The following is a 7326-nucleotide window of genomic DNA, read 5'->3' on the forward strand; positions in this document are numbered from 1 at the left end:
TGGCATCTCCGACCCCGGTAACTTTCATACTGCCGTCCTGTAGCGGAACTATCAACCTACCCTCTTCAGACCTTTCTCTAGCTAATAAATTATCACACTAAAGCTTCATGTTAGATAGCATTTCCAACAAACTCTGAAAACCGTAAACTTCACGCGTGTGAAGTAACAAAAAAAAAACGCTGTTTATATTGACGAGAATACGTAAATTACACTATATAAACTTAAAAATAGAGTTAATTAATCACACAAGCTCCAGGTACCGCCGCAAGATGATTATTGGCAGCCATTATGAGTGCCGCAATGAGTTTCGTATGAAATATCAAGAATAAGATTTATGTATGTAATATTAGAATTGATAACAAAAGATCGAAAGGGACAAAAGATCGAAAGGAAAATAATTCGAAATCCCAAATCTGATTTTTTTTTTAAAGATTGAGTGTAATTTAAAGAAGAGTGAATTATATTGAAACATTAAAGCCCAAGTAACATTGCATGTTTTATCGAGGTTTTAAAGCATGCTACAAGTCTTAATCATGATCTACAGAGCCCTCATAAAACCAAAATTGTTATTTGGAAGTACTGCTTACGTATCAAAGAAGGGAAAACTTCTGAACAATATGAGATTCTAATGTCTCAACTTAGATTTTAGAATTTTTTTTAATGAATTGATCATGTATAAAAGAAGAAACAATCTAATAAAAATCTAAAATTTTGAATTCTTATACATTTATCAAATCCAAAAATACACAAGTTTTCCGATCTTCAAAGTGTGCATTTCTAAAACTCGATGTCTTAAACGCAAATTTTAATCGCAGTATCTCAACTAATTCTCTAGATTAAACTTTCTAAGAAGGGTATAGTAATTGTTATTACATCATTCAACATTGCAGCAAAATCAAAAATCAATCAAAACTAAATTTTAAAGATCGAGCAGCTTTCGAAGAAGGAAAATAGAATAAAGTCATGCTTGACTTTTGAGAATTTGTTTGAAGTCATGAGAAACCAGTTTTAGTATGTTTACATTAGATTTTGGCCTTTCGACCTTTTGTCCTTTCGACCTTTTGTATTTTGCCCTTTTGTCCTTCCGATCTTCCGTCTTTCGACCTTTTGTCGCTAAACCGTTTTATTTAGTGATTGGGAACACATTGGTGCTCCCGGAAGAGCAATCTAAATACATCCTGCAACTATAGTATTGTATGACAAAAGGTCGAAAGAAAAAATATCGAAGGACAAGAGGTCGAAAAGACAAAATGTCGAAGGGACAAAGGGTCGAAAGGGCAATAGGTCGAAAGGACAAATTATCGAAGGGACATTGCAGGGACAGTTTTATCAGTTGGAATGTTCATTTGATATTATCTATCAAAGAACTGCTCATGTTTGAAAGAAGGTGTCAACATCAAGGGGAAATATCATTCAACGTACCAGATTGATTGCTTAAATTGCGCAAATTAGCATCGCTTTAATATTTTAAGGTTTAAAACTTTTCTTTTGCTTCGACCTTTTGTCCCATCAATCTTTTCGCCTTTTCGACCATTTGTTCTTTTTGGTTTTTAGTGAATTCGACCTTTTGTTCCTTTGACCTTTTGCCCTTGAGCGTTTAGTCCCTTCTACCTTTCGTCCCTTCGACCTTTTGCCAGTGAACGTTTTGTCCCTAAAACCCATAATGGTTTTTTGATTCTATCTTTCGTTCAGTTGAAGGCTTTGTCCTTACAACTTTTATTTTCTTGGATGTTCTACAAAGTTATCCGATTGTTTTATCCTTTCAACCTTTTATTCCTTCGACCTTTTGTCCTTTCGACTTTTTGACCCTTCGATCTTTTGTTCTTTCGAACTTTTGTCTCTTCCACCTTTTGTATTTTGACCTTTTGTCATGTAATCGTTGCAGTATGCATATAGATTGCTCTCCCGGGAGCACCGATGTGTTCCCAATCACTTAATAAAACGGTTTAGGGACAAACGGTCGAAAGACGGAAGGTCAAAAGACAAATGGTCGAGAGACAAAAGGGTGAAATATATATGGTCGAAGGGAACAAAAGGTCGAAGGGAACAAAAGGTCGAAAGGAACAATAGGTTAATGGGTCAGAAGGTTGAAAGGCGAAAAGTTGATGTAAATATTCTAAAACTTATTTCTCATGACTTCAAACAAATTCTCAAAAGAAAAATTTGGTTTTATACTGTTTTCCCTTCTTTGAAAGCTGCTCGATCTTTAAAATTTGTTTTTCATTGATTTATGATGTTGCTGTAATGTCTATCTATTCAATATACCCTTATTAGAAAGTTTAATCATGAGAATGATTTGAGCGACTGTGATTGAAATTTAATCAAACTGTTGTCCCTTCGACCTTTTGTCATAGATTTCTTGAAACAACAAACTATAAGGACATAATAGCCGTCGTATTCAGATAAGTAAAAATCGATTATGTGAATCGATAATCAATGAAAGGACATATTTATGTGTTATGCAAGAAAAATCACCGAAATGAGGGATGATTCCATGCTCCAGACAGTACAGTTCCCAGCAGGCATTACCGATCTGGACACCGGCCTGGTCAACATGTACGGAGATACAATCACGCATTTTGAACAAGGTTGCAAAGACTCATTTCAGCTAAAACAATGTTTTTCTAAATTATGAAATAATTAGATGCCATGATCAAATTTTGAATTGGTAGAATACAAGAAGAGGTTGCAAAGAATGTGTTTGACATATTAAACCTGTTTATTTCACTTCATGAGAGTCACAATCAGCGATTTTTCACAAACTCACTCACTCACTCACTCACTCACTCAGCGATCAGCAAATCGCTGATTGTGACTCATAGAAAGCAAAATTTACAGGTTTTATGTTTCCAACGCATACTTTGTAACCTCTTCTTGTAAGTTACAAGTAAAACATGCCATCATACCATCTTTTGGTTTTATTATTCCGAAAAAAATTATTTTAGCTGAAATGAGTCTTTGCAACCTTGATTTTGAATAATGAAGTTTAGCGCACTGAAGGAAGAAATTATTCTCAGTTTGGAACGCGTCCTAGTAAGCATCTCCAAGCCGATCAGGAAAAAATTCTTCCTTCGATTTGTGCTAATTACTTCGGTGCGCTAAACTTCATTATTCAAAATGCGTGAATGTATCTCCGTACATGTAGGCTAGGCCGGTGTCCAGATCGGTAATGCCTGCTGGGAACTGTACTGTATGGAGCATGGAATCCAACATGACGGTCAGATGCCCTCGGACAAGACCATCGGAGGTGGTGACGATTCGAAACCGGTGCCGGAAAGCATGTCCCACGTGCCGTCTTTGTTGATTTGGAACCGACCGTCGTAGATGAGGTCCGTACTGGAACCTACCGTCAGTTGTTCCACCCGGAACAGTTGATCACCGGCAAGGAAGACACTGCTAACAACTACGCCCGTGGTCACTACACCATGGGAAAGGAAATCGTCGATGTCGTTCTGGATCGCATTCGTTAGCTGGGTGATCAGTGCACTGGTCTACAAGGTTTCCTGATCTTTCACTCGTTCCGTGGAGGTACCGGATCCGGTTTCACTTCTCTGCTGATGGCACGCCTCTCGGTTGACTACGGAAAGAAGTTCAACCTGGAATTCACCATCTACCCAGCTCCTCCGGTTTCGACCGCCATTTTCGAGCCGTACAACTCCATTCTGACGACCTATACCACCCTGGAACATTCTGATTGCGCATTGCCATTGTGCCCTGAACGTTGATCTTACAGAATTTCAAACCAACTTGGTCCCATACCCACGTATCCATTTCCCACTGGTTACTTACGTTCCGGTCATCTCTGCCGAGAAGTCTTACTACGAGCAGCTGTCCGTGGCTGAAATTACCAATGCCTGTTTTGAGCTAGCCAACCAGATGGTCAAGTGCGACCCACGTCACGGCAAATACATGGTTGTCCCGAAGGAAGTCAACGCCACCATCGCTACCATCAAGAACAAACCTACGATCCAGTTCGTCGATTGGTGTCCTACTGGATTCAAGGTCAGTATCAGTAGCTCTATGTGAATAAACCTAAATTCATAAAGGTAAGGTTTTCTGTGGTTAGATAAAAGGTGTGAAAGAACTCTTGTCCTTTAATTTTGTGCATCCGAAAATTGCAAGTGCGATAGGTTTTCAACACGTCTTGTCAGTGACATTCGAAGTACTGGCATCTCTGCTCTTCTAAAGTGCATTGTATGCACTTTCTTCCCTGTGTGCACACAGATTTTTCTCGAGTTGATTTCTACAAATGGTAACTAAACAGCACAACAATAATTCCACATGCTTAGCCCTAATAAAATAGTTATAGTTATTTTGCTCAACGACGTGTTCTGGGTATAATTCAAACCATTTGTGGAATGGTTCAATCATTTGGGTTATCATTCGTTAATAGTACTTTTATATTAGGGAGGTTGGCACAAAATGTAAAAAAAAAATTAGAATAAAATCAAAATTCAAAAAGAGGGCGGTACCCAAAAAATATGACGTTTTGGGGCATAAGAGTATTCAATTCTTGATCCATATATACAAGAATAATAGTTTTTTTTCTTGATTTCTCGCGCAATACGAGAAAAGGGCCTATCATTGTTGATCGATTCTCTTCATCAATCTTCTCTTTCGCGAATAATCCAACTGCAATTTTCAATCCAGTGTGTTGATTCAGGCGCAAGGTAACATAATCTTCTGTCGAACTGTGCTGCGAGCTTAGAAATTCGTTTTTGTTGCCGTGGTAAACCAAAGGGAAAGTCGAGGAAGAGGATAAGAGGATAGGTCCTTTTCAAATGTTACGCGAGATTTGTTTTCCGTCGATCTTGTTTTCCGTGCTGTGCACCAATGCTACCGACGCCAGGACCCTACCTATGGACCCATCAACTCATGAACCGGGGACCAACGGCTTTACTTCCCTTCCGAAGGAAAGCGTGATCAGAGATGTTATGCCTCAGAACAGGCCTGCTGGGGTGAGAGGTAATCCTGCTTAGCACACTTAACCCTTGTATAGTGCCATTTAGTTTGTTTGTCATGAAATATTTTCAAAAATGACCTGCTCTACTTGAACCATTTTAAATCAAAAACAAATAAATAAAATCCCACGTTGCATTGCTCCGATCGAAATTTCCAGCAGCCAAGATCGATTAGGTGCAATAAAAAGAGCAACAAATAACTGCCATCGCCCGTCCCCGGTGCTGATTTATTTATCCGATATTCAAATTTACTGCATCATTGTTACTCGCAATGTGGTCCATCATTCATCCTGCAGCCGTCGTCGAACAGGGCTCGTACAAACTGCCAAACCGTTTACACAGATGTTAAGTGCATGATGCAAGCCCTAGTCAACAGACGCAGCACGGCGAGTGTCGGCAACTTAAAATTTCATTCCGTTGCACCTGTTAGCTCTACAGTTGCATGACTTTGCACCGACTATGCCACCGCACAGTGTACTGGTAGGATATAAATCTTTTCTGAGCTCAATGTAATAAGAATTTTATAAGGGAAATATTTTGACAGTCCATATCAAAAGAAACCCGCGGTGTGGTGTCAATCGGATTTTTGTAAATCTAGGTTCATGTTATATTTCTCACTTAATATTGAGTGGAGCATGGTGGAGGATAAGTTGTGAATTAATTTGAATAACATTAGTGTCATATAAAAATCTACAGGATGGATGTGGTATTTTATGCAAGAAAAGAGGTGTCAAAACTCGAGGTGGATTTGAACATTAGAATAATGGATTCGACTTGTCTTTACAAAACAAATGTAGATATATTCAGAAATTCATTCAATTTTTGCATCTGTCTTAAATTATCTAGTACATTTAAGTTTCTCTGAAATTCATTCATTCGTGAAAATTCTTCCTGCTAAAGGGCTGTTCGCAAACAGTGTAAATAGCCTTTTTTTTTAAGATATTTCGAAACCCTATTTTCTAGTGTAAACAGCAGTTCACAACCACATTTTAAAAATTTGAATGGACAATAGATACTCTCCATGGTTTATAATTCGAACCTGATGGCCTCACAATTGGATTTCGAATGCTGAGCTCCTCCTCGATGTCATCAAAAACCGATATCAACTGAAATTCCAGAACGGAAGTGGAAGTGGGTCAGCCACACACTACGAAGGAGAGGAAACGAAATCTACCCGGCAGAACATCGCTGCAGAGGCAGACCCAGGAGTTTAAGGTGGTGGAGTCTCATCAAGGAAATCAAGCAAGTGAATAGGAAGCAGCTGCCCAAGATAGAAGACTTTCACGTAGGTACTTTGCACCAATGATGGTGTTCGGGATACGTAAATGAACAGGCAATCTCCATCCTTCATCCTTCTTTATTTTTTTTCGTATAAAGGGTGTCCCACATCAAATTGCATCACGGAAAAAACACTTTAGAAAATTACCTAGATGACCGATCCTTTTCAAACTTTCAGTCAATAAAATATAACCCATTAGTTAGCTTTTTGCATATTTATTTCATTCAACTTCAATACCATAACCGTACGCTTGCACCTTACTCTTAACTCCACTCATTAGGTTCTGTACAACATCTGGCTACAGCTTTTTCTGTACGGAAACCCACTTTTTCTTCATGTCTTCCTCAGATTTGAACTCCTTGGGATGCTTTCGTAGTGCCTGCTTCATAATAGCCCAGTATTTTTCGATGGGCCTTAGTTCCGGTTCGTTGGGGGGGGGGGGGGGGTTATGTCCTTGGGTACGAAAGTGACCCCTTTCTCTTCGTACCACTCCAGGACTACATTTGAATAGTGGCACGAAGCTAGATCCAGCCAAAAGATCGTAGGGCCCTCGTGTTGCTTCAACAGAGGAAGCAGACACTTCTGTAGACACTCCTTGAAGTAGATCTCCCCGTTTACAGTCCCGGTAGTCACGAACGGCGCACTCCGTTTTCCACATGAGAAGATCGCTTGCCAAATCATGTATTTCTTGACAAAATTGGAAAGTTTCTGCTTACTTCCTCCGGAACATCAAACTTGTGCTGGGCGGTTAAGAACATTAGCCCCGGAAGCTGCCGGAAGTCCGCCTTGACGTAAGTCTCATCATCAAGACAATGAGGCTTCGTCAGCATATGGGTGTACAGTTTCCGGGCCCGCGACTTTCCCATGGTATTTTGCCGTTCGTCACGATTTGGAGCCAACTGCATTTTGTACGTATACAGTCCTTCCCGGTCATTGGCTCTCTGAACGGAAGACTTGGACAGATTCAACATTTTGACCACATCCCTGACCGAAACATTGGGATTCCGCTCAAACGCTTTCACGACGCGCTTGTGATCCTGATCACAACTCCTTCCGTTCGATGCTTAGAGTTTCGTAGTAACGTTT

General features: G+C 39.7%; 1 pseudogene; it reads left to right on the forward strand.

The window, feature by feature from the left end:
* The first annotated feature begins 3059 nt into the window (after positions 1 to 3059).
* On the forward strand, positions 3060 to 4026 carry LOC135698488 (tubulin alpha-1 chain-like; annotated as a pseudogene).
* The last annotated feature ends 3300 nt before the right edge of the window (positions 4027 to 7326 follow it).

This window comes from Ochlerotatus camptorhynchus, unplaced genomic scaffold (genome assembly GCF_037179485.1).
Source record: "Ochlerotatus camptorhynchus isolate MF236.1 unplaced genomic scaffold, CSIRO-AGI_Acam_v1.1 ptg000002l, whole genome shotgun sequence".
In the NCBI taxonomy this organism is placed as follows: Eukaryota; Metazoa; Arthropoda; class Insecta; order Diptera; family Culicidae; genus Ochlerotatus; species Ochlerotatus camptorhynchus.